At 43.9% G+C, this 23,626-nt stretch overlaps 1 long non-coding RNA gene across 2 annotated transcripts in view; it reads right to left on the bottom strand.

Annotated features, from left to right (window-relative positions):
- Positions 1-23,626, bottom strand: part of LOC123776443 (uncharacterized) — a 258,350-nt gene that overhangs the window by 27,542 nt on the left and 207,182 nt on the right. For both annotated transcript variants that reach the window (XR_015722903.1, XR_015722904.1), the window contains 4 exons: positions 22,011-22,264; positions 18,510-18,714; positions 12,342-12,498; positions 83-272 (listed from right to left, as the gene is read on the bottom strand). This is a non-coding gene — a long non-coding RNA (uncharacterized LOC123776443). The remainder of the gene's footprint in view (positions 1-82; positions 273-12,341; positions 12,499-18,509; positions 18,715-22,010; positions 22,265-23,626) is intronic.

Genomic DNA, 23,626 nt, shown 5'->3' with positions numbered 1-23,626 from the left:
GTCTTTAAGCACAAAGACACAACCTAACGGGAGTGGGTTCATTAACTTTTTTCCTAGTCTATAAAAACCAGACAAAGGATACCTTGCCAAGGACTGGAGAATCGTGGGCAGAGATTTATTGTGCTTTGGAAAAGTTCAGGGCAGTGGTTTTTATCACTGGAGCTTTCGTACTCTTCAGGTTACATAAGAGGCTCTTACTTCTCTTTCTTCTGTAGGCATAACTTCCAGGCAAGCTTTAGCTTCTCAGGTGGGCGAGCCAAAGCCTTCGGCTGCTGGAGGGGAGACAGTGACAGAGAAGAAGGTACCCTTGTAGTAGAGGGTCTGCAAGAGACGAGTCTCTGGAGTCCAGCTGTGCACTGTACGTGAGTGTATCTTTACATACTTCTGCCCTGGGACGCCTACCAATCGTCAGGAACCGTGAACGTATTCTTTTTATACTGCTGGAGAAAACTCCGATCTGTGGCAGAATTCCTTCCGTTGTGTGGAGAGCAAATAAAGCAGCCGCTGACCTTTACAGAGCGCTTCCTCTTCTAAATGCCTTACCTCTTTCTCGTCTGTAACCACCTTCCCACAAGGGTACTACTGCTAGCCCCATTTTACAGGTAAGAACACTGAGACAGCGCAAGGTTAAGCGATGGATGTCTCAGGTCACCCGCAATAAGTGCTGGAGCCAGGATTCGGACAGAGCCAGTTGGTTCTAACGGCCTGGGCTTTTATGTGCCACTGTGTCCTGGAGGCGGCATTTAAAGGAAGTAGATGACAGCCCCCCGTTATGTTAGGCTCCATGGGAACCCTGCCTCAGATACAGGGGCTTTAAGAGGGAAGTATTCACACGCCAAGGTGAGAGCGGTTCGCTAAAAATCCGAATCCTCTTCTTAGAGGTCCGAGCACCTGAGAACACCTGCCCCTAGCACTGAGGACGCCTGCTGTGGACCCCACCCTGCCTAAGTTATGGCTAATTTCTGCTTTGCCCCTAAACCCCCAGAGGACAAAAGTGGAGCTGGACTTGGGAATGCTATCAAATAAAAACCAGAAGGCCTAAGCTTGAGTTCAGTGTCGCCACCTACTAACTAAATGGACTCACTTCCTTCACTTTCCTTGTCTGTGAAACGAGAAAAAGGAATGCCCACTACATAGGATGGTGATTCGAACCAGACGGAGGAACGAAGAACTTTATGCACATCGGTGACACCTGAGTTTTGTTTTGTTTTCATTTGCTCCCTACGTCAAGGCAGCACGTTACAACAAAATGCTGTAAACGTCTGAGAAAGATCCATGTGGATCCCAAAGAGCCTTTCTCTGTAGAGTGAATACTAACCCTGGTCAGCTCATTTCCCCCTTTCCCCATCTAGAAGAGGAGGGGTATTAATCACCGGAGTGTCTTCCAATTTTGGTATTTTGTGATTGGTTGGGTCCCAGATCCAGGAGAAGTGAACCAGGGTTTTGAAATGGTAGTTTGGGTATTTCCAGGCCTGCTTGCCCTCCTCAGGTGAACACATTGCTGGGGTCCCATTCATGACACAGGACCCCAGAGGCAATCTAACAGCCCAGGGATATAATTACGTTCTAACTGTCCCCCCAAGTTCAGGTGTTCGGGGAAAAAGAACTGGATTCTCTACCGGAACTAGGTGAACACCTGGATCAGCAGGCAACCTGCTCGAGGTCGGGATGGGGACATCCCACACTTTTGTTCTGGGTAATGCCAGATACATGAGCGGATGCAGGGCAGGAGGACTTCTGAGGGAGCTTCGAGCCTTGTGACCTCATGTGACTGCTTCACTGATAAGTATCACTTGAAAATGATGTCAGATAGGACCAGTCATGACAGGCTGTGAGTCAAAGCCAGGGGCCCCGCCAGGCTTCCTGCCTCTCTGTGTTGGCCTTGCCACAGGGAATAGGTCAAGCGTGGGGACTATAACTCGAGCGGGTGACTGGGGTGTGGTGCTGAAGCAGCTGTGAGCCCGCTGAACGCTCGGCCAGTCCTTCCAGAATGGACTTGACGCCATCCCAAAGGAAGTCAGGGCCCTGGGGAGCTCGGTGCTGTGGCTGAGCATTCTCGAAGGGAAAGAAGGTCCGTCACCTTGACCACCATCTATTACACATAAACCCGCCCAAGCTGTCCCATTCCCTGGGCTTTCACAGCCTGAAGCAGAAGATAGGAAACACCACCCGTGTGACAGCAAGCCCTGTCATCAGCCTCGAGATACATCACAAGGCCATGAGCCCAGTGGCCGGAATGGTTACAACAAGACGAGCATGGGCGGCCTCCCACATCCCCTCGCAGTGGACGCCCATTCATGATTCAGTCTGTGTCTCTAGCAGCCCATGCTCATTCCTGCCCAGGGCTCTGCGCCACTGTCCCTCCCGAGAAGCCTGGGCCTCGTCTCCCACAGCTGGCTCCCTTCTGCAACTCAACGCTCATGTCAACTATCACCGTGTCAGGCCACATGCACACCTCCCACAGCTCCCAGCGCAACGGCCCTTTCCTATCGCATACAGAACTTCTCATTATCTCAAACCATTCACTTCATTTATTCTCATTTACCGCCTACTCTCCCTTAGGGAAATGACAGCCAGCATCTTCTCTGTCCTCTCCAGTCTATCCCTAGCACTGGAGGAAAACAAAAAAACAAACCTATATCTGGCAGATAACAAGGAATCAATACAATTAGTACAATTAGTTAATTAATGAGTTGATTAATTCTATCCAGGACAGGTGTGTACTGGCACAGAGAGGGTTTGGTGAGATCTCAAGGCTCCAAGGTGGCTTTCGTAGAAACTTTAATGGGGGAATACCTCCCCATTAAAGATCCGAAACTCCTACTCTGATCATCGGGGCTGGCTCCTGACATCTGTATTTATACTACATAACTTTTCGCCTAGAAATGATTTTGGTTGCACGTGTGGTATATAAAGTGCACTATGATTTCAAGTACCAGGGTATCATTCTCCTCAAATAAGTACAAATCGGGTGGTGTTAGGTCCAGGGTTGGTGTGGGTCCTTCAACCACAGAAGGACCTTGTTCTTTCTCCTTTGCACCCTCTGTTCCTAGCACACAACTTTCTTCTGGTGCTTGTTACGTCATGGTCCCAACAAGGCTGCTGCATCACCGGGCATCATGTCTGAATGCCAGACGAGGGGCAAAGCAAAGAAAGAAAGAGCCATGCCCCATGATTCTGTCATTCCTTTTTATTGAGAAGACAAAAGCTTTCCCAGTATCCATATCCAGCCTCCTCCTATTTATAGCTCTTGCATTCATCCTGGGTCACATGGCTGCCCCTAGACCAGTTACTAACAACACGAAATTAAATAACTGTGACCAGTTGAGACTGTCACGATTCATCCCCGGGGGCTGAACAGAGGACCAGCTTTCCTTGAGATCAAGGTATTGCCACTCTCTCAACAAACCAATGTGTCCTATCTAAATAGATGAGAGTGGACATTTACCCCAAACGAGAGCTAAGACTCACAGAGACTGGGAGTTACAGACACATACCTTGAGCAGTCATTTTCCGAACTTTCTTAAGATTTGGCTGTTCACATTATTTAAATTCCATTGCATGCTCAAGTACCTACCCAAAGTATCTTTTTTTCTTCAGCTAGCCCAAGATAGTTTCTTTCATAAAACCAAAGGGTCTTTGTTGCTGGAACATGTAACTACCAGCATCCTGCACAGCCAGTCAGGCTGCTGTAGGGTGTCTAACAGTCCATTCACATCTCCCTCAGCAGGGACATGGCCCTTCGTACCCAACACTCTGCTCCTCCCGAGGTGACCCAAACACTTAGACATTATGTCATCAGCCTGACAACCTTCTCCTCCTCCCCCTCTCCACCTTCAGACAGCATTCGCTGAGGTCCCAAGTGTCGAGGGAGGCCTGCTGGGTCCTAAGGGGCTGCCTGATGACAGAGGGACACAGGGCTAAGCAGTAACACCCACCCTGACCAGTGGAGGAACAGAACTGAGAGATGTCGCATCACAAATCCATGATCAATGCCAAAAACAGTTCCTGCCTTCTCACTCTTTTCCCAAAACTTTTTTCTTTTTTAAGCCATCTGATTATCCAGGACACACACACACACACACACACACACACACACACACACACAGAGTCATCCACACCCTCACAATTAAGAAAGAACCTAATGAGCGAAAAGCCTGGCCAGCCCAGCGTACTGTTCCATCCCTGCCAATAGCCACAAGGAATCTTTTGTGGGTGATTCTAAGGACTGTCACACAAGTGTCTATAGGGATATCTCTGCAAAGCTCTTGCCTGACCATCTATGAACTTGATCAAAATTGTTTTTCAGTATATACATTGTTCTTCAATTTCTCTCTTCAACTTATGCAAATTTTAGACAGCATTTCTCAAAATGTGTTGCATGCAACTTACAGCTTTTACATAAACAAATGGTTCCAAGATCAGATGACTTGGCAAGCACCCAACTGAAGAAAGTTAAATAGTTTCTTCTTACAGCGAAGATAGGGTGCAAGGCTTCAATATTCCAATAGGGATGATGAGTAGCTAAGGAGAGACAGAGTACGTGGCATCTTCCAAATTTGTTTCACCACTGAAAGTTTTTTCCTTGGCGTATATTGAAAGACTGGTGATGCTTCGGGAAATGCTAAGAAGCAGAAGGATACAGGGGGCAAATCCTAGACACTACTACCTCTTTTAAGTGCCAAGAGGCATATTCTGTGACTTAGTTAAGTTGGCCTCGTCCAGACCTAAGGGTACCGCTAGTGAATGTACTGGGTTGTTAGGATGGCCCCTTGGTCCAGTGTGTCAGAGTTCTGCATCCCAGGTGCTGCCCTGGGTGACAGGCACCTTGGTCTAGGAGGGAGTGCACGTGAGCTGATGATGTTTCAATGTTTTTCTCTGATCATCAGTTTTCCCACCTTCAAAATGAGCACAGTGGGCCCCATCAGAACAAGGAGCATGCGGTCATTACCGACGAGTTCAACGACTTGTTATTTTTCTTCTGTTCCAACTTTTAATGAAAGCAATTTTCATTAATGCAAGGGTGAGCAAGCCACATTGACCTTGAAGACACGGTACATAAACTAAAAACTTAAAAGGTTTGGTGTTTTTGTCTTTTTTCTCAATTTGTCTTGTTTTGTTTACATCCGCCTTCTCTAAAAGACCACTTGGCATAACATAACAAAAATATCTTCCTACAAATATGCAAACATTTCCCTCAGATATTTGGCACCAATGTGGCTGCCTCATAACCTTTAGATGCTTTAAGCATCTCTCCACTGACAAAATGATTTTAGGAGAATTAAATGCAGGATTGGCAATGGTTCTGCCAAAGCCTCATCACAGGACATATAGAGGGAAGGCTTGCTGCCGTGGAAGCCTTTGCTCCAGGGACAGCGAGATCCACATCAAAGAGGAAAATAATTGGACAAACACATTTATCACCACAGTGTGATCATATCAGCTGCAGGTTATGGGACAAGTCGAGGGGAACTTCATCTCTCGCTCAAAAGGTTCAATATTATCAGCCACATAATAATAAAAAATTCATTGCTTACCTCCAAGATGATTTTATTTTCAGGCTATGTTAATAAGAATCCTTACTCCTCTGAACTTACTTTGACCTGATATTCTCCTAAATTGAATCATTTGCAATGTCTGAAAAAATTGGAGGTTCTGACACGCCCCTGTATCCTATGTCCGTGAAAAAGAACACATCTTCTCTGCAGCAATGAGAATACGAATATTAATAGGCACAGGGTGCAAGAGAGGAAAAAAATGAACAAGGGCATCAGAAGACCAAGGTTCTAGTCAGTGTTTGGGCAGCTCTTGCGATGTATTCCCCCCCAATTCACACATTGAAGTCCTAGACACTGTACCTTAGAACGTCACTTCATTTTGGAAATAGGGGCTTTATGGAGGTAATCAAGTTAAAATGAGGTCATCGGGGTGGGCCCTAATCCAGTATGACAGTGAACTTGTAAGAAGGGAACATTCGGACACAGACACACCTCGTGGGAAGAGGATATGAATGAAGATGGGGTGAAGACAGCCACTGATGAGCCGAGGAGAGACACTGGGAACAGATTCGTCCCTCCCAGCCCTCAGAAGAAACCAATCCTGCCAACACCTTGATTTTGGACTTCTAGCCTCCAGAACTTGGGGACAATAAATTTCTGTCATTTATGCCACTTGGTTTGTGGTCCTTTGTTACGGCAGCCCCAATACACTAATGCAAGCTGTGTTCTCAGGTGAGTCTCTTATCTAGTACCTCTCGGTCTTGGTTTCCTCGTCTACAGTATTAGAGGGCAAATGAACTTTGAAATTGCCTTTCATCTCCAAAGGCTTTTAGTTTGTTTTTTTTAATTTTATTTATTTATTCATGAGAGAGAGAGAGCAGCAGAGGCAGAGGGAGAAGCAGGGTTCCCGCTGAGCAGGGAGCCTGATGCAGGCTCGATCCCAGGACCCTGGGATCATGACCTGAGCTGAAGGCAGACACTTAACAGACTGAACCACCCAGGTGCCCCTATCTCTCAAGGTTAACGATCAAGGATGAAGGTATCTCTCACCAATTCTCCTGAGATGTAATCATCTAGCATCTTGGGAGAACACCTTTCCCTCTTATCTACAGATCAACAGATTCTTATATACAGGCTGAAACCATGTCTGATAATCTGGTCTGGCCACCCCAATTTATATTTCAGTAATGGCTTTGGAAAGCAAAATAAGGAAGAAAGGAGGCTCAAAGTAACTCCTATGAAAGGCAAACCTATAAACGTGTCTCTTTTTACGAGACATTCATCATTTGGAAAAACCGGCCTGTGAGAGATTCTAGGGAAGGTGCTGGGGTGGGCTCGTATGAAAAGATCAGTAACAAACGTGATGCTTCTCATGGAAGGAAACACGTTCTAGGCACAATTATTGAGCTTTCGAGTGCTCCTATCCTGTTTGACTTCACCAACAAAACAGTTAACAACAGTCACTTTCTACAACATTTATCAGCCTCTCATCAGAATGTATCATGTTGGTATAAACCTTAGGCTATTCCTGTATCTTCCAAGCCTGGAATATAGTATTAATGCCAGAATCGTAATGGAGCACTTTGGCAACTACATTGCAGTTCCAAATGCTGTTAAACAGAACCGATGGCCTAGTTCCCCTTCTCTTCCCCTCACTGAATGTATACTCCCTTGCCAAAGGACCTACCAAGATAAGCATTCCACGAAGTGATTTCATCATTGCTAACGAGGGTGACCTTCTCAAGCAGCAGCTCAATGGCTGGTTTAGCATCCACTATGTTAAAACAAAAATTAATGTATTTGCCAACAAATCTGGCATTTACGTGAACGGTGCTTATATTAGATAGGGTCCCAATAAGATGGCTCGCTCAAATCAGAATCATTCAAATAAGGTTTATTTACCCTGGAACTTTATAAAAGTGTACCCAGGATGTTAAAAAAAAAAAAAAAAAGCCATGAGGAATTATGGGGGCAGTAATCCAGGATTAAGAGCGGAAGCACTGTTCCCACCTCAAGTCACAAGGAGACGAGGAGGAGCAGTGATTAGCAGAACCTGGAAGGAGGAGAAAGCCAAGTAGAGAAGACTGTCTTGAAAGGAGAAGTGGGACTCTGTCTCAGGACATAGCCCAAGGCATCTTCCCGAGGAGGAAGTGAGGAGAGTACGTACCCTGACTGACCTCACTCACCCCCTCCCTTCAATTGCCCACCAGGGCTCCCCATTGGTCAAATCCAACCAGAGACAAAGGGCAGGGTGCCCATGGATGTGGTCCATAAAGGTCGCTCTCTAAAGGCCAGGCTGAGCGGATCTGGAGGTGGGTGATACGCAGCATAGTGTTAAATAACCCAACAGATGCATTAAGGTATTTGTAAGTTTTTTAAGAGCAGAAACAGGTCCGCTCTTGCTCACCATTTTATTTCCAGTGACGTCCTTCCAATACCTATCAATCTTCCAATGCTCTGGCACTAACCGGGTATCCAATAGTTCAATTCAGTGCTGACACTACCCAATGTTAATACAAATTAAGGGCTCAGTCCCACAAGATGCCCCCACTTTAGACACCAGCCACAAGTGGGGTCCCCAGGACACCTGAACATCTGCCCAACTGACTAGAGATTTGGAGGTTCCCATGACACCCACTCAGGTTCAATAACTTGCTACAACTCACAAAAGCACTCTACTCTCTACTACAGTTTTATTATAAAGGATACAACTCAGTAACAGCCAAATGGAAGAGGTTCATAGGGCAACACATGGAGGGGTGGGGGGGCGGTATCCAGAACTTCTAACCCTCTGTGTGTGTCACCCTCTCAGCAAATCGACCTCTTGATCAACCTGAAAGCTCCGTTTGCCTCATTGTTTCAGAGATTTTATGGAAGCTTCTTTACTAAATCATTCACTAAACCACTGGCCACTGGTGATTGAATTAAATCTCTAGCGCCTCTCCTCCCTGGGAGTGGGAGGCAGGGCTCACAGTTCTAGCCTTCTCACAGGGGTGGTTTCTTGTAACCGACCCTATCCTGAAGCTATCTAAGGGCCTGTATTCGGTCACCTCATTAGCATACAAAAGATATTCCTAACACTCTGAAAATTCCAAGGATTTTAGGAGCTCTGTGCCAGGAATGCACGACAAAGACCAAGTACGTGTGCTATCAGGTATCAGGCCACGTAGCCGCGTCCTACCACGGTGTCTGGCACATATAACAGTTACATTTGCTAATGAATGATGTGGTCCCAGCAAGTCACGCTACAGTCCTCCCTCCCGCTCGCTCACTCCCTCCTTTCCTCCCTTCCTCCCTTGGGATTACTGAATTTTTTACACCAAAACTACACATGGCTTTAACATTCTCCTTCCCCTTTTCGTTGGGTATTCTAGAAAAGACAAACCCTGACAGGTCTCCAGAATCTTAGGGCATTTCACACCCCTGACATCCCAAGCCCTGGGAGACCCAACAGAGGAACGTTCACAAAGACTTTTCAGAGATGGAACCAAACCTACTGATTTACAGTCTGTTCCAGGTTCCTTGTTTTCATACCTTCTTTTTACCTTCACAACCAACAGATTCTGCTGCCCTAAAGAGATGCAGGAAGCTAGGGTTGGACATTTGCTGGGGATGCTAGAACATTTTTTGCTTATGTCATATGTTGTGCAACATGCCACCGAAAGGACTTTATATTCTGGACAGTTTCCCAATGATATGAGTTCCACCTTATGGTTTTAAAATCCCAAGTAATCAGCATTTTACATATCGTAGGGAAAACTGGATTTCTGCCAAAGGAAAATCTGAAACCAAGGATAAAGAAAATGTAGAAGGGAGTAGAGCTATTTTAAATGCATTAACAGAAAAAACAAAAGCGAAAAACACACACAGGTCCATTGAGGTCTAATATGCCTTGAAAACATGGCGTGAAATTCCAGTTCAAATGAGGGTTGGGATAAGGGTGTTGAAAGTTTTCTATCCATCAGCAGAGCTAGCCCTCAGTCTGATGGATGGTTAGGCTTCTCCCTAGTTAGTAATAGCTGTCTAATCTTGACAAAAACGAGCCACACTCTAGGACCAAACTGAATTCTCAACCTAAACAGTTGCACAAGGGCTTGATGAGGTCCTCTTAGAGAATATTTTTAGCCCTAATCAGACACCCATGGCCCACCTTCCTGTGGAAGCATATGCTTCGACCTGAGCAAAAAATACAAACGGGGCTCCTGAATGTCCTTACCCGAGTGTCCTCTCTGGCCACCGCGTCCCGGGGCATGTGACACCTCTCTGATCAGCAGCACACAATATCATCACCCCAGGCACTGATAAGAAAATGCATCCGAGAAGGGATTGTAATAGGCAGCTTGCACAAGTCTGCTGGAGACAGACACTGATACTGGAAGGGAATGCCTAAGGCACATGTTCGAAACCCAGCGGGGCATTCTAAGTGACCCAGTGGGAGGGGTCGCTGGAAACAACCAGTGGGTCTTTTGAAAGAGGGACAGTGAGAACTGAGCCCGCCCAAAGAGCGCAGAATTAGATCTAGAGGTGGGGCACAGGCGTCTTTTTAGAGCTACCTGCCCCCGTCATACAATGGGAAAGAGGCACATTAAGCATTTTCCTTTAGTATCTCTAAACAATACTCACCTGGGTTGGGTGCAGTGGGATTACATGGGAAATATTTTCAAAATAGACGCGTGCAAGACCTTCCCGCCCCACCCACCCGCCCCGCCATTCTGACAAACCCTACATGGGGGCAACCTATGCATGTTGCAGGAACTCCCAGGTCTTTCTGATCCTCCCACCTCCCTCCATCCTGACTTATCCCTGGTTAAGATCCACTGAGCACGAGTTCTCTATTACACTCAATTACTAGAAAGAAATATATTTGGGTCACATATCTTAATTCCCTGCTGACATACCTTAATGGAATTAATATTTAACAATACACACTTGACTTAGATCAGAAATGCCTTATAGAGGTTATCTACTTGAATTTTACATTGTTACACCTTCTGGAAAATCAGTTTCAATCATCTGATATATTATCCAATTTCCATTACATACACCCTTCACAAAATTGCGTGTCTAACAAAAGATGGTCCCTCCCAGCAAGACAGGTCTGTCTAACAGACAATGATAATGAAATGATGCAAAGTGTTTGCCCTGGTGCCTCAGCTGCTAGAAGATTGTGCACACTGGCAAGCATCCTTAGAAATGGCTTATAAGGCAGTTTGTCCAACAGAATTTTCTGTGATGATAGAAACGTTCTTTGTCCGCACTGTCCGGTTCAGTAGCCAGTAGGCACATGTGGCTACAGAGCACTTTCCAGGTGACTGGTGTGTTGGAGGAATGAATTTTAAATTTTATTTAATCTCAACTAATTTAAGTTTAAATAGCCACATGTGGCTAGTGGCTATATTATGGTGGCAGGATTGCAAGGCCACTTGTAAAATTTAAACTAGTACTTCATACACACGATAAGACAATACAAAAGTTTTACAGTCGTTTCAACTTAGGAGCAAATGCCATATTTAAATTTTAAGAGTGTCATTGACTTCCAGTAATATTACGGTTGACCCTTGACCAACTCAGAAGTTAGGGGTGCTGACCTTTCACACAGTCAAAAATCCTTGAACAACTTTTGACTTTCCCAAAACTTTACTAGTAAACAGAAGCCTTACTGATAACAGAAAGCCAATTAACACATATTTTGTATGTTACGTACCTTATACAGTGCATTCTTACAATAAAGCTAGAGAAAAGAACACGCTCTTAAGAAAATCATAAGGAAGAGCAAATACATTCACTGTACTGTACTGTATTTATCGAAAAACACCCACGTACAAGTGAACCCATGCAGTTCAAACCCATGCTGTTCAAAGATCAGCTGTATTCGAGAAGACTTCTGCATATCTGGGGCTGACTACAGACACTTGGCTGCTCTTAAAAAAAAAAAAAAAAAAAAAAAAAGGAGAAGGCTCAGGTGATCTGTGCAGCAGCCTGGTTTAACTGAACTTGCCCTCTGTCCCGGACTGTCATACTTACGATGCTGGGACCTGAAGACAGAATTTCTGACTATCCTCTGAACAGTGCCACGTTCCCTGCCTAGACAGCAGGGTGGTAACGTTTCCTCTCCCTTTAGTTAGGGACCCTCCCCTGATCCAACCCCACCTGGTAGAGGGAGGGCAGGAGGAAGCTTTAAGGTTTGCTTTGTTAATTCACACCTGGAGAGCGCGCTCTCGATGTAAGGAAGGGCCCACTGGGTTTGCGTGGTCTCTCGGCCTTGGCACTAGGGACATTCTGGGGCCTCTAATTCTGTGTTGTTGGAGACTGACCTGCCCTTTGGAAGACGTTCAGCAGGAGTATCTCCCACCCACCTCAGCAGTACCAGCCAAATGTTTCTCCAGACACTGTCAAAATCCCCTGGGGAGCAGCTCACCTGCGGTCGGGAGCCAGCATTCTAGATAGTAAGTTCTTGAACTACTTCAGAAAGGAAACCAGTCTTAGTTTTTTATTTTTTTAAATCTCTAATACCCAGTAGATGTCCGTTACTCGATACACATCAGGCATTACTTAGACGAAAGAAGAAAAGGCCACTATTATTTTTACCTTTATAAATGTCCCCCTCAGTGCCTAGCACAGTGTAAGAACCAATAAATATTTTCTGGTTGGTTAATATTTTTACAGGTTATAAAAAAAAAAAAGCAGAAGCTTCTACTAATGGCTATTTCTGAGGAAGAAAATGATGGGGAAAATAAATCTTTCTCATACCTTCACGTACATGAAGCAATTTCCTGGCCTCTTCCGGTTTTCAGCAAACAGAGCAAGTCTAGAAAATACAGTCTCACCGTTTCCAGCACGCACCTTGATTGTCTGTGAGGACAGGATGGATCTCGGGCTCTGTCTCCTCACACAGGTTTGTCTGGGTGCTGGGTCGAGGGGATTCCTTCCTCCTTGACTGGGGGAGCCGATCATCTTCAGCACCAGATGAGACCCCCAGGAACCCTCGCTGCCAGGTTTCCTGCAAGAGAAAAACAGACGGCTCGCTTCAGTTCACAGTTGCTGAGCCTCTAAGCTGCACTCCCCAGCACGTGATGCTTTTACCTCATGGTCACAACCAAACCCTGGAGCATGAGCCTACTTCCTAATTAAAGCCAAACCCATTGCGCCTCAAACTTCAGGGATGATTTATCCCCATGTACACGTCGCCCGGCACAGAAGGAAATTCAAGGCATTCCCTCTGTGCACAGATTTAAGCAGACGATGCACCTGGTATAGCCTGCCCTTCACTCTTTCCTCAACTGTTTACGGTCCTTAAACCTTCTTGCAGCAGATTTTTTATTTAATGAAAAATATCACTTTCCAAATTCCATAGCACTGGCTGTACATTTAAAGAACTGCTGTTGTCAAACCACCGAAATCATTAAGTCACACTGCTATTTAACCAAGGGCAAGGTCAGAGCATTTATTAGAATTAGACAAGAAAGGAGAAGGGAAAATCCGTCCCTTCCTTTAGAGTACTTTGCAGGAGACACACTGGAATCAACGGGGCAGCTCTCTGGGTCTCGAGGGTCAGGCCACAACCCAGAGGAAATCAGAAACTCAGGGTAGTACAAATTCTTTTAAATACATGTTTGATCTTAGAAGAGCTTGAGGTTTATGGAAAAAAATACAAAGAGACCACAGACATTGCCCATATATCCCACACTCATTTCCCTGTATTATTAACATTTTATAGGAGTATGGTACATTTGTTACAATTAATGAGCTAATATTTTTTAAAGATTTGAAAAAGAGAGAAAGAAGGAGAGAGAGAGATCACACATGTGAGTGGGATGAGGGGCAGAGGAAGAGAGAATCTCAAGCAGGCTCCCCGCTGAGCATGGAGCCTGACCTGGGCTCGATCCCACGAACCAGAGATCATGACCTGAGCCAAAGTCAAGAGTCAGATGCCTAACCGACTAAGCCACCCAGGCGCCCTTAAGGAGCTAACATTGCTACGTTATTAACTAAAATCCATACTTTTTTCATATTTCCTCAGTTTTCCCCGAGTTTGCTTTCTTTATTCCAGGATCCCATCTAGGACACCACATTACATGTCTCCTGAGGCTCTTCTGGGTGGCAAGAGTTTCACCGGCTTTCCTTGTTTTTGATGACCTTAATAGTTTTGAGGAGTACTAGCAAGATATTTTGTAGTGTCCCTCAACTGGGATTGGTCTGATGTTTTTCTCACGATCAGACTGGGGTAACGTGCTTTTGGGAAGAAGACCGTAAGAGGAAGCCATTCTTACCACATCAGATCAAGGGCACCTATGTCAACATGACTTTTCCCTAGTGACGTTGACCCTCATCATTTGACTGAGACAAATTTCTGAGTCATTCTCCAAGACAAAGGTAGTCTTTCATCCCTTTTTTCTTATTGTACTCTTCTAAAGGAAGTCACTTAAGGAATGCAGGGTTATATTCCACTTCCTTGATGCTTAGGATCTATACGAAGTTTTTAGAATTCTTTGATACAGGAAATTGGTCTATTTTTCTCCATTTATTTATATCATATAGATCCATTTATTTTCTACTTGGAGTTTCAATCTACTAATTTATTCCTCGTGCTGTTCCAGTGTTCCAGCTTTGGCCATTAGGAGTTATTTCAGTTGGCCCTGAGTCCCTTTGTGGTAGCAGTGGTGTTTTTCTGAGCACTTTCTTACTTCTGGGCACCATAAGATGCTCCTTGCTCATCTTATGTATTTCCTACCCTAGTCCTAGAATCAGTCATTTATCCAAGTTCTGGCTCCTTTGGTTGGAGAATGATATTAGAAACCAAGATCTGGGTGCTAGGTGTGCTCATTGCCACCGGGGTGCTATGGCTTCTAGGCTCTTTCTGTTGACAGAACAAGGAAATTATGTGTGTGTATACTAACCTATGCATATACACGTATCTGTAAGTAGTTCTGTATATAACTATCTCTATCTATATTAAGCTAATATGAGTCTATATTGACGTCTCCAACTCTAATCCGATTATCACATGGATGTTTCCAGTCTCATGCTTTTCTGTAACCTCCAACAGTAAGAAACTTGGCTCGCACCGTTGTCTATCCATTCACTTAACTGAATTCCAGTGTGCATATATAGTGGTATCAGAATTGTTAACCTGTACCCTCGTGGGAAACAAGTTTATCAACTAGAGCACAGCACTTGTGTATAGTTCCTTCTGCCTCTAGTCCTACAGACTCATTTCCAAGGTTACTTAAGTCAGTACCTTTCCTCCTCCACACCTTCAGTGAGGTTGTTCAATACATTTGCAATACAGTTACACTGTTTTGTCATAATTCTGCATTTAATCCTGGGATCCTGACCTACTAAATAACTTTTTAAAATCTGCATAAAGTTTGCTCTTTGTCCTATAAAGTTCTATAAGTTTTGACAAATGCATATCTACCATTATAGTTATCACACGGAATAGTTCTACTGTCTTAAATAATTTTCTGTGCTTCACTTAATCACCCCTTTCCCTTTTCCCTGAGCCCCTGGAAACCACTGATCTTTCTACCATTTCTATAGTTTTGCCTTTTCCCAGAATGTCATGTAATTTGAATCATATAATATGCAGCCTTTTCATACTGGGTTCTTTCACTTAACAACTTCCATTTAAGATTCACTCATGTCTTTTTGTGGCTTGATACTTCATTTATTATTTTATTAATATGCCATTGTATAGATGTGTACCGGAGTTTCTTGATCCATATACCTATTTGCTTCTAGTTTGGGAAATCATAAATACAGTTGCTATAAACATTCCTATGCAGGTTTCTTTTTGTATGAATATAAATTTTCAAAACAGTAACTTAAGTTTTCTAAACAATAAATATGTAGTGGCAGTTCAGTGTCTGAATGATATAGTAAGACTACAACTATCTTTTTAAGAAAGTGCCAAACTATCTTCCAAAGTGTCTATATGATTTTGCATTCCTACCAGCAATGAATGAGACTACTTTGTTGCTCTGTATCCTTATCAGCCAGTTTTTAAATTTTAGCTATTCTAATAGCTGTGTAGTGTTATTTCATTACTGTTTTAATTTGTAATTCCCTAATGACACATAACGTTGACTATCTTTTTACATGCCAATTTTCCATCTGTAAATCTTCTTTGGTGAAGCATCTGTTCAGATCTTTTGCCCATTCAAAAATTTGATTGTTTTCTTATTAAGTTTTAAGACTTTTTATATTTTGGATATAAGACCTTTATTGGATATGTGTTTGGAAATATTTTCTCCCAGTCTGTGGCTTGTCCTTTGGTTCTCTTTACAGTGTTTTTTTATTTATTTTTTATTTTATTTTATTTTTTTTTAAAGATTTTATTTATTTATTTGACAGAGATAGAGACAGCCAGCGAGAGAGGGAACACAAGCAGGGGGAGTGGGAGAGGAAGAAGCAGGCTCACAGCAGAGGAGCCTGATGTGGGGCTCGATCCCATAACGCTGGGATCACGCCCTGAGCCGAAGGCAGACGCTTAACCGCTGTGCCACCCAGGCGCCCCCTACAGTGTTTTTTTAGACAACAGAAGTTTTTCATTTTAACAAAGTCTGATTTCTCAATTTTTCTTTAATAAATCATGTTTTGCATCATCTACTTATAAACTCATCATCAAACTCAAGGTCACATAAGTTTTCTCCTGTGTTTCAGTCTAACAGTTTTAAAGTTTTGTGTATTACATTCAGGTCTAAGTTCCATATTGAGCTCATTTTTGTAAAAGTGTAAAGTCTGGGACTAGGTTCGTTTCTTAAATTTTATGTGCGGACTCCAATCGTTCCAGCACCATTTGTTGAAAACCTTTCTCCATTGCATTGCCTTTGCTCGTTTGTCAAAGATCAGTTGACTAATTTGTCTGGGTCTATTTCTGGGTTCTCTATTCTGTTCCACTGATCTGTGTGTCTACTGTTTCACCAAGGAACACAGTCTTGATGACTGAAGCCTTAGCATAAGTCTTGAAATTGACTAGTATGAGTCTTCCAATTTTGTTCTTTTTCGGTATTGTGTTGGGTATTGCTTTTTTTTTTTTTTTTTTAAGCTTTCCAAATGAGTCCAACGTATAGCCAATGTGAGAACCCCTGCCTTGGAGGCAGCTGGGAATAGAAGCAAGAACATGGATTTGAGAGTCAAGCAATCCTTTGGTCAGATTCTTGGTCTGGAGGCAAAGCCGTCTGACATTCTGCAGCTTCAGTTTCCTTTTCAGGAAACGGGGGATTAACATGCTTACTGGCAGGGTTTTTTTGTTTTTTTGTTGTTTTGCTTTGTTTTTATAAAAGCAATTCGTTGGAAAACCCCAGCATAGGGATGAGCAAGCAGCGAGTGACTAGTCAGGATGAATTCCCTTTTCTTCACTTCGAATGCTTTCTGGACTGTTTGCTCAGTGTACTCCTAGACCATTTAATTCCAAATATTACGAAGGACTGGCATCGTTTATTATTATGAAATATATCCCAATAGATGCATAAACGTGTAAGATGGGTCATAACCCAGAGTTTTGCTTCTCCTGCAAACTGGCTGCCTAGACTGAAGAAATAAGCCTATTTGACAATCTTTTTTAGAAGGAAGTGATTCAGCTTGAGCCCATGGGGAATTAATTCTAGTCTATTTTTTAATGATTTGGGGGAGAGAGAGGAACTTACTGACTGCATGGAAACAATAAGTAGCAAATAGCACAAATGATTTAAAAAAAGAAAAAGAGGGTGAGGAAAGTGCCTTTTTAAAAAATAAGGTAAACAGGAAAATGACCAGGAAGGACATATTTTGGAAGCAACAATAGGATCTCTTTATGACTATACCTTCGTACTTCTGAAAACTGGGGCCTTGTTTTAGTACACATTTACATAGTGAGATTAGTAGGTAAAAAGTACAGTTTCAAGATTTTTATATAAATGTTTTGCTTTCCAAAACATATCCCTTATTCTACAGAGAAAAAAAAAATCATACACAAGCAAGAAAACAAGCAAACAAACTAAAAGTCAGGAATGGTGAAAGAGGGAAAAATAAAGGAACTGCATTTAATCAACGACATTTATGCTCCAAGCTCGCTAGGAATTCTGTACTTTTAAATAACTTAATCATCATGACAAATTTAATATCATCCTCACTTCATAGATAAGAAGTGAAGTCTCGGAAAATGGAGTAGTGGGCCACAAAGCATACAGTTCACATGGCAGAGCCAGGAAGCCAAGTACACCTCAAAACCAAGCACTCCAGCCCCAGCTCAAACATCATTATACCATACTGCTCTAATCCTTTAATTTCTGAAAAGGAGAAAGAGCGTGAGAATATTTTTAACTTTCAAAAAAGATCCCCAATGTTCCCAGATATTTTACACACTGAATGCTAATTTCCTCATACAGATATCCTAAGAATTCCGGTACTGCCTCCTCCAGCAGTGCTGAAAGGAAAGCATTCTTTCATTTCTTGCAGGACACACACAGGCGCATTTTCACAATGGCCTCCCCAAGATGGTAACCCTCCTCCGGCCCCTCCCCAGGAGTCATTAGTGAGTCCCAGAGCCTGCCACGCCTGCTCTCCAGAGCTCTGCCAGCCCAGCAGCAGCAGCAATAATGAGACTCGGCCACCGTGTAACAGATGCTGGTGATTCACAGGAGAGGGGGCAGGTCTCGCTGTGCCTCTCCTTCCTGCTGCAAACATGAAGCCCAACCAAAGGGCTCACAATAAAACTGACGACAAAACTCAGAGAAAAGCAAATGTCAGGGGTCAGAAGTGGCCACAGAAACCACCGTAGAACCCAATTAAAAGTTGGTGTTTTCCAGCTTCACTTGTGACAGGTGTTTCTGTGTGCGTCCCCGCTTCCTTCCCCTGAGGAGAGGTGAGGAGACATGAACCAGCCGAGTGGAAAACACTGCCCCAAGAAAGGAACTGTTGGAGAATTCACAGTGGCAGGTGCAATGCAATTTAGGAGTAATTAAAGATATTTGAAGAGAAAACAACCCTCTGTCATGTAAAGTAGAAGGAGATGGGAAAATGGGGACTTACAATTCAGAGACTTTATTCATAAGAGAGACATTTGGCTGTCTCCGTGCAGTCATGCTGGGCATCCCAGGCGGGAGTGTTTTAAAAACCCAGTTCCAGTTGTCTAGGTCTGATCTTCCATTATTCAAGTCTAGAAACGAAACTTTGTCTGCGTATTTAGAGCTCCTCAGGTTCTCAGGGGATTCCATACTCACTGGCTTGGATGACCCTAAAACACAAACCAGAATGCCAAGGTGTGATTATTGTTTTTCATTTGTAATATTTTCATTTGTATTCCTTTATTTATAATAGTGGGAAAGGTTTTTTTCTATTAATTATCATACTGTTGCTGGGAACCATCGTGTATCAGTTAGCTATTGCTGTATAACAACCACACCCACACTCAAAGACTTTAGACAACTAGCATTTGTTTTTGCTCACAAATCTAGGGCAGCAGGGCAATTCTGGGATCTGGGAGAAGCTCAGCTGCTCTCTCCTGGGCTCGCTCAGGCACTCATGCTCACCTGGTGGTTGGGCCACTCGGGCTGGCTGATCTAACACATGGCTAGTATGGTCCAGCCATCAGCCAGAGCTGTACAAGTAAATGGGCCTTGTTTCTCATCACTGAGCAAGTTGCCTGGGTGTGTTTCCATCGTGGCTGTGCAATGTTCAGACAGAGCGACAGACAGAGAGAGAGTACTTAAAGCCTCTTGAGAACCTATGCTTAGAAGAGGCACATCATGGCTTCCACCACATTCTGTGGACACAGAAAGTCACAAGCCAGCCTCCATTAGAGGGCTTAATAGTCTCTAGCTATTGACAAGATGAGTTGCCAAGTCACATACAGGTTACAGGAAAGGGAATAATTACCGCTCTTTTGGCATCAACCTTCCATCCCTCCCTCTCTTGTGCTCTTAAAAAATTGAATTAATAAGCAGAGGTACCTCGACAAAAATAAAATCAAATGCAACTGGATTGTGCTCAGGGGTTATTTCAATCAGGCTTTCAAGAATCTGATGAACTATACTTGCTCTAAACCCAGAATGTACCAAACGTCAGATTGTCTCTTTCCCTCCCCTACCCACATACCGCTTCCCACACACCCTAGATGTCCATTTGGAGGTCATGTCTCAGACTGGATTCTTTCTACGGATGCCTGCCACTAAACCCTTCCACTATGCACAGCTTTTTGCTGGCTCCAGTCCGATGGTGGCACCTGTTTCCACATAATAGATTTACTTCCTGTAGCCACTACAGTGACTACTATGTTTGGTTTTTAGTCAATAAAAATTTAATTGCTGCTAAAGTTGCTTCAGGAAGAGATAGAGGAAAACATTCTCTCTTCGTCTCCTGCCCCCTCCTCAGAGGCAGAAAGGCAATGGCGCTCGTGGAATCTGGAAGAACACTTTTCTTTTTTCTTTCTTCCATTAGGAGATGCCGTAATGACCAGAAATGTATGGTCCTGTGGTTCATAACCAAGTGGAAGAGCCCAAATGTCTGGGGGCCACACAGGTTTACTGCATTCACAGGAACATTTCCTCAAGTATCCTGCAACTGAAACCTCGTTATTTTGCAGAAATCCAAGGAGCCCAAACCCTGTTCAAGTAAATTAACATTTAGGTGTTCAACACGGCTTTGGAATGAGTCTTTCTGTAAAGATGAGTTTTCTAGGTTACTGTTTCATTACACAACGCCCTCCTTACGACAGCCCAAGGGAGAAATTTCTCTCTGATCTCAGAATGGGAAACAATTGGGCTGCTTCTTAGTACTTGGAATGGTTTTGTGGTGGCTATTACAGATACTGTGGATCACGTACGTGAGGGCATCTCCTCCTTCGGGCAGCTTAGCACCAAAGCTGAGACCCAGCTCTGAAAATCTGTAGGGCCTTTTGGTATGAATTTTTTAGATATTAATCTCACACCTGACTTGACCTTATCCTTCCTAGTTCTATATTCCCTCTATTCTGCCTTCCTTACTCAATGATTTTATGGGTTTTTTTTTTTTTCTTATTTCAGATACTTTTTTTTCTAAGTAGGCTCTACACCCAGCATGGAGTCCAACACAGGGTTTGAACTCACAACCCTGAGATCAAGACCTGGGCTGAGATTAAGAGTCAGATGCTTAACTGACTGAGCTCCCCAGGTACCCCTATTTAAGATACTTATTAAGCAGACTTCAATGTTTTTTAGAGCCTAAGAGTATAAAGAAACAAACAAATAAATACCAATTTCTCAAGTAATCTCAAGTTTAATTTTTTTGAGTGCTTAATTCTTCGATTTTCTCTATCTTGATGGGACTCTCTCTTTTCTATTTCGGATACTGTGGCCTGAGATAATCATACTTCTCCGCCCTTTTGCTACTCCGTGTTCTCATACAACATATAGTTTAATATGCACAAATCCTAATGGTATGAGACTATAGTTATAAACATTTCTTTTTCATTCAGCCCATGTTTTGAGACCCATGTATTTTTCTAAGGGCACATCTACTCTTACTTCTCTCTGAGGAAGAGCATGAACCCAACACATTGGCCCCTCCACTCCCCAAACTGCCTCCAAAACCCTCCCTGTCTCCCCTCCCCCCCCACCACAAATACGCTGTGAGGACAATCCTTACACCCAGAATGAACAGTTTTGAGAGTGAAAAGGGCGCTATCAGTAATTCCACCAGGGCAGCAGATGTGCTGTTCCAGGCAAGCTGAAATGCCTTGTCACCTTACTCATGTAGGACCCTGACGACTCTGTGAGAATCCCTTCTTGATGTGTACCCAAGCGCGGACTTGCTGGGTCAGGAAGTAGACATAGACCTAATCTGCTGTTACCACCAGGGTCCCCTGCAGGATTTCTACCCCAGTTTACACTCCCATCAGCAGTGCGTGAGGGCTCCCACGCTCCCACACTCCGCCAACACTCGGCAGTATCCTGATTTTGCCAGTCTAGTACATGTAAAGAGATACCTCGCTGTTAATTTAACTTGCCTTTTTCTGTCAACTAGCGAGTTTGAGCATTTCTTCATATTCTTGTTAGCTTTTTGTCTTTTTCCTTTCTGTGAATTTTGATCGCGTATCTTGGCCCATTTTCCACTGAGGTATTTGCCTTGCCGATTTGCAGAAGATGGTGCTTTTTGTACAGTGAGCACACATTCCTTTGTCTTCTTGAACTGCACGGGCAGCCTAACTACCCTTTCTCGCAGAACCAGGGTCACGTGAGGGGGAGCATACGGATTGCTGGGGTTATAAGACGCTATGAAACACACCGTTTGATAGATACAAACAAATTGTAATCGACTGCATGGTGGCCTCCCCCTCCAAAAAAATTCATATATTGAAGTCCTAACCCCCACTGTGACTATATTTAATATGTGGCCTTAAATGAGGTCGTAAGTGTGGGACCCTGATCCACGGAGGCTTGTGTCCTTCTAAGAAGAGAGACATCAAGTCGGTGGCATGCGCACAGAAAAGCTTATTTTACGTGGGCCTCCAAGGCAGATACAGGTAAAAACATAAAACTCATTTAAATTGCTTACCTCTTTGGGCAGTTGGAAGCATCAGAACTTGCTGTTTAACACTTGGAGTGCTCTATAAAAGTTAACCAGTGGTGTCATTTCCAGGAAACCGTTCAGGATATAGGCTGTCTTCAGAAATCAGGGCTTTCCTCCTCTGAAAAAAATCAGTGAATTCTTCCTCATCTTCGTGATTTCCTTTTTCTTTTCTTTCATTTTTTTTTTCTTTTTTAACTTATTTTCCGAAGTAATGTCCTTCTCTGGCACCACCCAGTTTCCTAGAGGAAAACACACGTGGCTCAAACATCTGTGTTGTTCTTAAAACCTTTGGCTTCTGCAATTTACAATGTCCAAAGACACCGGCTCTTTGGGTCTATGATTTGTCCACCTGGGAAGAGTCGGTCACAGGTCCTAGGGAATGGTTTCAGGGACGCTGATGGGTTTGGTGCTGCTTAGTTGCATGTTATCAGGAACGCGTCTAATGCGAGCACTGTGATCAGTTCCTACCAATGCGTAGCGAACTAGCTGCAAGCTGCCATCACACACTCCACCAGAAATGATTGACAGTACCTAATGCAACGCCACGGGGCAGCATGCCACAGAACTGAGCTTACCCTGCTGGACTATTCCCCGACAGCAGACTTCACAGCTCCCGGCTACCAAACCTTCTGCAGAACTGCTCTGAAGTCCTAATGCATGTCCTGTGTTTCTACAGAAGTTAAGAGGACTCGGCCCAGCTTCTACTAAATGGTCCCTCCTCCACCACCAGCTTCACCACCTCCACCCGCCTTCCCTGGAGAGCTAACTTCCGGTCCTTCGGCGGGGTTGTGTGTGCGTGTGTACACGTGCACACGTGTATGTGTTTTCCTGGAGTGAGGACTGTGGCAGACCCTACGGATGATCTACACCCCCAACAAGTCTTAATTCCCTATGACCTTGACTTTCTTTGCCACAGAGGCTGAGAAGCTGAAAGTTTTCCATTTGCCAACTTTCTTTGTTTTGACCAAGGAGAAGGAAAACATCCTTTCTTGAATAAAAAGCAAAGCCTCACTAGGAGAAAATCCTTTGCTCTTCATCCTGTCCTGTGATTTCTGCCTGGAACGTCAGTTAAGCACAGAGAGAAGCAGCCAGCACGCAAACGTGAGGCTACCAGCCTGAGGACGAAGGCCCGTACGTGAGGTGGAAGGGCCGGAAGTCAGAAGGAGTTTTAAGTCTCTAATAGTGTCCTTGTGCCCCCAACCCAGCTCCACACAGTCTACCACCACACGCATTGTCACGTTATGAAATAAACACACACACACAATTTTAAACAGAGGAGGTAAAAAAATAAACAGAAATCCTAAAATCGTCTTCCTGTTCCGACTGCTTCGTGTATGCCCTAGAAGCAGGCACCCTATCTCGGAGGCCTCTGCTGAATAACCAAGGCACTGCTATTAACAGAAATCAGCAAAAGTTCAAACGGCACTGATGATGAAGGGGGAAAATGCCCAGAAACGTATACTCCAAGATACGGTGGTAATGTTCGGTCATCTTTATTTTCTATGTAAACGACAGAAGGACATACACAGCACGCGCATGGCGGTAGCTGTAACCTTCTGTGTGTTCTCACCTCTCTGCATCAACCATGTACTAGTTTGCAA

The sequence above is a fragment of the Ursus americanus genome, chromosome 34, assembly GCF_024610735.1.
Source record: "Ursus americanus isolate L20-20 chromosome 34, mUrsAme1.1.p, whole genome shotgun sequence".
NCBI classification, from domain to species: Eukaryota; Metazoa; Chordata; class Mammalia; order Carnivora; family Ursidae; genus Ursus; species Ursus americanus.
Note: the sequence above shows the minus strand (reverse complement) of the source record. Positions and strands in the feature narration are given on the sequence as shown.